This window comes from Physeter macrocephalus, chromosome 21, assembly GCF_002837175.3.
Source record: "Physeter macrocephalus isolate SW-GA chromosome 21, ASM283717v5, whole genome shotgun sequence".
Classification (NCBI taxonomy): domain Eukaryota; kingdom Metazoa; phylum Chordata; class Mammalia; order Artiodactyla; family Physeteridae; genus Physeter; species Physeter macrocephalus.
This window is the reverse complement of record NC_041234.1, coordinates 24,947,932-24,956,240: the sequence shown is the minus strand read 5'-3', so window position 1 is coordinate 24,956,240 and position 8,309 is coordinate 24,947,932.

The window sequence follows — 8,309 nt, the reverse complement described above, 5'->3', positions numbered from 1 at the left end:
ACTGGGAAGGTACATAAAAGGCCCTTCTTGGGTGATGGAAATGTTCCATTATCTTTACCTGGGTGGCGGATACATGGGCAGCAATTACCCATGTAATGGTGATTACATTTGTAGAAATTCATCAAACTCTGCACTTAAGAACTGATCATCTTATTTTTTTATTATAAAAAAACTTTTATCATAAAAAACACATGTATATTATTTAAAAATTTAGCTCATGGTGTGTCAAAGTATTACTTGCTTTATTCTTGCCTTTTCTTATTAAATCCAGTATGTGGTGAATGGGCTACTTTTTATTCTTAGGTTTTATAATAATATGTAAAGTTATTATTCCATTTGTTCTTTCTGCTCCATATACTACATAGGTCTGGAAACAATAATTTCTTTTTAACTTTTAACCGATTTCATTTCTTTTTATGGTAAGGAGAGGTAATTAGGTCCCCTGATTTAAATTGTTCTAATTTATACTTCAATTGTAATCCTTATACAAACAAACTCTTATTCATCTGCTTTAGCCAAGGACTTGAATGAGTGTTTCAAGCAGTAGAATTTGTTTTACAGCTTCAATGAAAAGTTTTTTAATATATGTTATTAAAGGATGGATTGATGCCACCTCCAGCATCTCAAAGCTACTATTTCTTCACTCTTCTGGGCCTTGTCTTAATGGTTCTGATGAACCTAGGGGCAGGACAGGAATAAAGATACAGACGTAGAGAATGGACTCGAGGACACGGGGAGGGGGGGCTACATAGCACAGGATGAAACATAAAAGATGATCATCTTATTTTATGTACATTATACTTCAACTAAAAATAAGCAGTCTCCTGTAACATATACTATTGTATATCAACTATACTTCAATTTTTTAAAAAAAGGAAAAAAGCAATCTCATATTAGCCAGGAAAATTTTAAAAATCTTTTGAATCTGCCTCTTCCCTAATTTCCGAATTGAATCCAGTTCCCAGACCTCTGCCTGGTTGTCAAGGTCTTCCATCACCTGGGCCTACCTGGCCCTTCATCACTTGGTCCCATCTGATCAGTTTCACCAGTCTCCCTCTGCAACTGGATACCTAATAGAAAACCACCATGATCTTGCTTATACCATTCCACCTCTCTGCACTTCCCTCCCTCTTTCTCTTCTGTAAGCCAGATCCTTCGGGTAAAGCACTAAGTTCACTTTCTCCTGCACTTCCTCCTACAGTGGTATTTCCCTTATTTATCATTCCTTTAGCATAACCATGTATTATCTTACTTGGCACTGCCTTACACCAGCTTGTATACAACCTTAAAATTAGTTTCTAATAAATCATAGAAATTATATAATATCTATAATTTATAGCAAGCACATGACTTTTCTCCCTGCTCTGTTATAAATTCTAGAAGGCTGGAACTAAAGTTTCTCTATCTTCCAAATCCCTTTACTCTCTCCCAGTACCTAGTATAATGCCACATACTCAGTGGGTGCTCAGAAGTACTCCTTGAGCCTCAAAGTCAAATTTAAAATAATAATAAATATTAATGAAGGGAGTAGAAAAAGGCCCTCTGTTAGAATGTTAAAATTATCAGATTTGATATAGGTAAACAGATATAATTCTTAATAGTAATCTCTATAGATTATTTTTTATTAGCTGTACATGCACATAGTTTGGTAAGTCAAATAGTTCTACAAGACATATAAACAAAATCAGTTGTCCTCAAACACTTCTTTTTCCTTTAACTTTATTTACAATAAATAACCTAGCTCTCTCAGCTCTCAGGTGAGACAACACAGAATCTCATTCTTCACTGTCTCCCAGAGGTTCTCAGAGAGATTGAGCCTCAGTTGTCCACACTGATAACCTGCTCATTCTTCCTTTACTTGTCTCCCTTCCTCCTTTCTCCTAATAGTTCTAATCTGATCACTTTTCAAATATACTCCTTGACTTCAAATCCTTATCTCAGGGTCTGCTTCTAAGGAAACCCAAACTAAGACCATGGGGAAAAGCATCCCTGTAAGACGAAGGTAGAATATTTGTAAAGATGGGGTTAAAGAAAGGGGAAGGGCAGAGAAAGGAAAGGAGAGTGAATGGAAGGGACTAGGATGAGAGCAGTCATGATTAAGATGCCACTTTCTATGCCCAATGCTCACAGATGTATCATGTGAGACTTTCTACTAGACAAGACTCTTTAGGGCCCCGAATTCTTTGCATTAACACCAAGCACAGCATCTTGCACAACTAGACTCTTCATGATATGTTTTTGCTACTCTTAAAATTGTACCTAATAGTTCATGAACTCAAAACTCCCCTTACTCACTTGTAGCACCAATGGCCTTGGCAGGAAGTTTTCTGATTTCAGTACCCATTGTAAAAGACTGGAGATGAAAGGGTTGTACAAAGGTTAAGTATAATTGCTTTAAATATCTTGGGGAAATGCCTTATTTAAGACATTTATCACAAAAGAAAAGCTGAAAAAAGAAAAGCAGGCAAGTGATACAGGAGGAAAAACATATCTTTAGTAAAAAAAACAACGTGACCTTTCCTTTGTCTAAAATAACTCCAGGAAATCAGTATAATCTGGCAGGTGAACTTTCTAACAGTAATAAAGGAATCAATTTGTGCTTTAAGATATAGCAGAAGACACTGGTGAAATCAGAAAGCCTTCTAGGAGTGGAACAATTTTCCGAATCTTTTGTGACAGTCAATAAAAAAGAGCCTGAAATGAGGATTGAAGAAATTCCACATCGAGATATCATTTTCATTACCATAATTGTTCCCCTATTAAAAATCTACCTTTTAAGAAATACCATAGAACCCATGGTTAGTGATGCTTTCTCTGTCCTACCATTGGTATTATCCTTTTCCTTTGTTTTTCTGACATTATTGGGGACCAATCTCACGTAATCTAACGCCAGAAATAATTTTGTACCCATTAAGATAAGCTTTGCCAGAGATGGACAGAAAACCTGTAAAGAAAACACTTCATTTTAAAATGGTAGACCTTTACTTTATTCTCCTATGAAAGTCTAAAAATATGCAGGCCAAGGCTAATATGGCAGCTCTGCTCTTGAAGTCCTCAGCAATGCAAATTCCTTCCAACTCACTGCTCCACCATTCTGAGTATCTGGCCCTTGTCTTCATGAGCCAAGGTGGCAGCAACTGGATTATAAGAAACAGGTAGACAAAAGGACGGTAAAAATAAACTACATTATGATTCTGCTTAAATCCCGTTGGCCAGAATATAGATACATGGCCACACCTAGCTGCAAGGGAGGCTAGGAAATGTATTCATTATTCTGAACAACAGTTGCCCAGCTGAAAATACAGTACTATGAAAAGAGAAAAAAGAAATTCTGGGGTAACTATCTGTCATTATTCCTGCTTCTTTCCTATCCTTCCTCCAATTTCATCTTCAACAATTTTCTGAGACAGAAGTCCAGATAAGAGGTCAACATCAAGCTGACCTTGACCTATAAAAAAGTGATTTCCTCCTCCAGAGTCACACAGTCTGCTGCCATCAGCATGAGAACACCTCTAAAAAACTGCTTTGAATGTATAGAGTAATGGAGACAGGAGAAAATGCTCTGGGAGCTGACCCCAGGGGCACAATTTGAGGTAGGACAGCCTGCCTATGTGGTACTTTCCCACACACACACACACACACACACACACACACACACACACACACACACACACACTCAAACACATATACATCCATTCATTCATAGCAGTGAATAAGACATATTATCCATATCCTCAAGCTTACACATCATAGGGATAGCAAATGACAAAAAAAACGCATGAAAATAAATACCTAATTACAAATTGTAATGTGTACTAAAAGGGCTAGAAGGTCAAGAGGAGGCTAATTTACATAAAAGACTGAACAAAGGCCTTCCTGGATGAATGCCATTTGAGCTACCATCCCTAGATTAAGTGGGTGTTAGCCCATCAGAGTGGAGACAAGCTGTTCCAGACAGGTGAAAAGGCATGCACAAAGTTCCTGAAGTGGGAAAGAGCCTGGCGCACTTGAAGAATTAAAGACCAGTGTGGATGGAAATTTGCACCCCAATATGATTCACCAACACACTTCCTAGAGTCATTTTGTTTTTATCACACAGTCTGAAAACCAACCCACCAAAGAGTGATTCACTAATATAAATGGAAGACGTTCATTAGGATTAATTTTTTAAAATACACTACCCTCTTCCAGTAGCTCAGAAGCCTATTCAGGGCAGGATCCTTCAAGGAAGCATCAAGAACATGCAAAGGAGAAGGACCCAGAGGATCCCTGAGCAGGCCCTGGAAGCTGGGAATAAGGGAAAGCACTCTTCATCAATGGGTCCCAAATGTGGACAAACCAGACCAGGAAAGTTAGTGGGGGCTAGAACAATACTAACTCCTGGAGCAAATGGTATACCAAGGCTTAGTGCTGGGACTGAAAAAAGTAAAAGAATTATAAATCTAAATGTATGGTGGATTAAAGATGACTACAAATTCTTTGACACATCTTCCATCAAGAGGTATGGTCTGTTTCTCCACTCCTTGAATTTGGTCTACACTGTGACTCCTTTGATCAACAAAGGATGTCAGAAGTGATGCTATGCTAGTTCTAGCTCCAGCCTTTAAGAACCAGCACCTTCCAACTTGGTCTTTGGGAACCCTGAACCATCATGTAAGAAGTTTGACTACGCTTCTAGAGAGACCCAGTGGAGAGGCTCTGTGCCTACATTGATGGCCTTTCCAGCCATTCCCACCAGAGTGCCACAGATGTGACTGAAGCCATCCTGGACCTTACAGACCAGACGAGCCATTAACTGAATACCACCTAGTAACCCCAATCAATGTAACATGGAACAGAAGAACAGCCCAGGAGAACCCTGCCCCAAATTAGTCACCCATAAAATCTTGAGATGTAATAAATGTATTGTAATAAGTTTGGAGGCTGGCTTTTTCACAGCAGTAGAGAGTGAAACAGAGGCAAAAGATCCTTTTTGGTCTATGGACTTTTCAGGCTTTTAAGCCTATGAAATGCTTGGGATTTCTGGGCCTTTGTAGGCCTTCTTCTTTCTGTTTCTCTAGTTTTTATTACTAAAGCAGTACACTTGGGTTTAAAAGCTAGACGGTTCCAGAAGAGAAAAAGTAAGAAGTGGCATAATGGTAGGTACACAGTCAAGGCTGGCTGGATATTTGTTTGTTGAATGAAGACCAAAATGACCCTCTACATAACTGTCCAGCTCAGTTAAGTAGAAAGGAAAGACTGTCTTCAAATAAAAGCTATTCATTGGGCTGGAGTTTTCTCTTGAGCTGAAACTCTTTTGAGATACAAGAATGTATCAAATAGGGTTCCAGAAATGAACAACGCCCAAACTCACCATCATTTATAAGATTGTTTTAGAACCAAATCTACTTGTAAATGGTAACTGCCTGGTTTGGAAGCAAAAGTTGAAAAACACCATAATGATAGAATTCATCATAATCAGGCCAGTGTTTCACATCCTCTGTGTCTGCTTACATTTTCCCTATATAAACACTTGGAATTTGCCCAAATTATTAATTATTCTTAGTAACTGGGTCAGGAGTAGCAAGAATAATCACAAAGAAGTCTCAAGCTTCAAATGAGCCTGTAGTTTCAAACCAAATATCAGAACTGCCTAAAGTGAGTTGCAGGGCCTCGCTCTGCCTCCCTGGATGGAATACTTAATGATGAAATGGCAGGGGAATAAAAAGAATATAAAGAAATACAAATATAAAATAGAAGGCAGAAAGATCTAATATAAAGGGGTCATACAAGGAATTAGGAGACTTAAGGCCTCTAATTTTGCCAACAATTAGTAACCTTAGACAAACCCAGTCTCCCTGGGTCTCAGTCTCCTTGTCTGGCTATTGGAGAAAACCTTAAAAGCTCACAAGGTTGTTAAGAAAACCTATGAACCTCCCCCCACACCAACACACACACACACACACACACACACACACACACACACAGTAAAAAGTGTTCTGCAAATGTAAAATGTTAATATAGAAAATCCAAAATTTATTTGCCACTGAAGAATAAACAGGGAGCAGTATGCAGCTCATGTATGGAGACCATCTAATATGACCCATTTATTTTGCAGATGACAAAATTTAGGTCTAGAAGAGTTCAGTGGTTTACGAAGACTGCAGGGTCATCACCTAGAAAAGTGTTCTCACCCAATTTAATGCTCTCTCGGGCCCAGTGATCGCCCTTGGACACTTCTGAGTTGGCTGGCAATGTCTAAAATGCTTATCAGCATGTGCGTGGTTCTCAGGGCTTTACCGATAAAGTCAGAGGTCACGAGTCAGTCTCTGACCCTCACAGCCAATCCACCACCTAGTGCTGTTAGGTTTACTTCTTAAATCTCTCTAGAGATCCGTTCTCTTGTCTCCACTCACACAGCCAAGTCCCCAAACCAAGCTTCTGTCCTCTCTTACCTGGTCTACCCTAACTGTTCTCCTGGCTTCCATTCTTAGCCCCTCCAATCTGTTTTCCATACCACAACCGAACGAACTTTCTCAGAATGCAAACCTGATCACACCCTCCTGCATAAAATCCTTCACAGTTTCCCCATGAAAAAACATCTTCCCACGGCCCACCAGTCTCTACAGAATCTGGCCCCTGCCGATCTCTAGCTCCATTTCCTGCTCTCCTTCCCATTCAAGGGCCAGGCCACACCCTGCCAGCATGCCCTTCCCTTTTGCTGGTATGCCCATGGCCACTCCAATCCCCTCTGCCTCATTGGTACCTTTCACCCACAAATCCAAATCAACTCAAATGTCCCCCTCCTCCAGAAAATTTTACGAGTCCCCTCTAGACCTAGAACAGGCCTCAGAGCATCCTGTAATTTCTTTTCCAGCTCTTTTCAGAGTTTTGCATTATATATTTCTCCATGTAATTATTTGATCAATGCCAATCTCTGTCATCACAGGCTGTCAGGTCCATGGGACAATGCCCATGTCTGTTTCCCTCACTATTTGCTCACTAGTCAGTGTCTAGCATTCAGTAGATGCTCAAACTGTTGACTGGGAAAAAGAATAAAGAAAAAAACTGAGGACTCCAGGACACAATAAGCAGATTTTTTTCATTGAATTCTCTAATAATAAATGGAAATGACCTAAAAAAAGGAAACAACCAGTTCTCATTTCATGAGGATTCTTTAAGATATAATGATTCACAAATTCCAGTGGTAAGATCTAACTATAAGTTATAAAAAGCAATGCCTACTTTCAGAACATTACTCTATCTAAAGGTCTTCCTTTAGATTCCCCCAAAGAATGTCAGCCCCTCTCTCTCTCCCCACCACAGAGCCCAAAAGTAACCTAAATCTAAGGCTGAAATGGGCATGCAAATAAAAAATAATAATGAAAAACAAATGTAAGCTAAATATTTCCAGTTTGGCAGAGAAAGGTATGGAGAGGACCAAACCCTCTCTACCCTGATTGTTCTAGTTATAGACAGAGAAAATCCAAAATCCTTCTTTTTTAAAAGCAGGTGGTAGAGAGAAATGCATTGGTTGCCAAGCTTCTAATACATTCCCAACATGTGCTAGGGATTATTCATATCGTTTAATTCCACGACCATGCTGTTAGTTGGGGATTACTTACTTTATACATACGGAAGTAAGCAAGCAACTAGCCCAAGGTCACATAACTTGATACATTGGCATGGCCAGAATTCAGACTCAAAGCAATCTGATTCTACAGCTTATCTGCCCTTTCTTAAACCATTCCATCACCCTTAAGAGAGATGCATGGAAGCGCTTCCCACCATAATCCAATTATTTTCGTTTTCTCCCCCAAAACTATCTTCCCAAACTAATTTCTGAGCATTTGCAGAAAATAGGCTGGAGATAAATCTTATCCCTGTACCTTGATTCATTCTGTGCACTCATAATCTTTGACCACTTGCTAATGTTTGAAGCACTAAGATGGGGACACACACATACACACACACACTTATTTACACCAATCGCACCTCTATGCCTAGTCTGTGAGCTTCCCTGAGAACAAGAGCCATGTCTCATTCATTTTAGGAGCCCCAGTGCCGAGTAGAGTCTCTGGCTCTCAATAAATCTTTGTTAAGTTAAGTGGGTAAATGTGGACTAGTGCAGAGATGAATAAAACATGGTCCTTGCCCCCAAGACATTTAAGATCTAATAGGAGAGAGAACACATACCAAAACAATAACAGAAGACAGCAGTAAAAGTGTCATAGAGAGTTAAAAGATCAAGAAAAGGCTTCAAGGGCTTCCCTGGTGGTGCAGTGGTTGCGCGTCCGCCTGCCGATGCAGGGGAACCGGGTTCGCGCCCC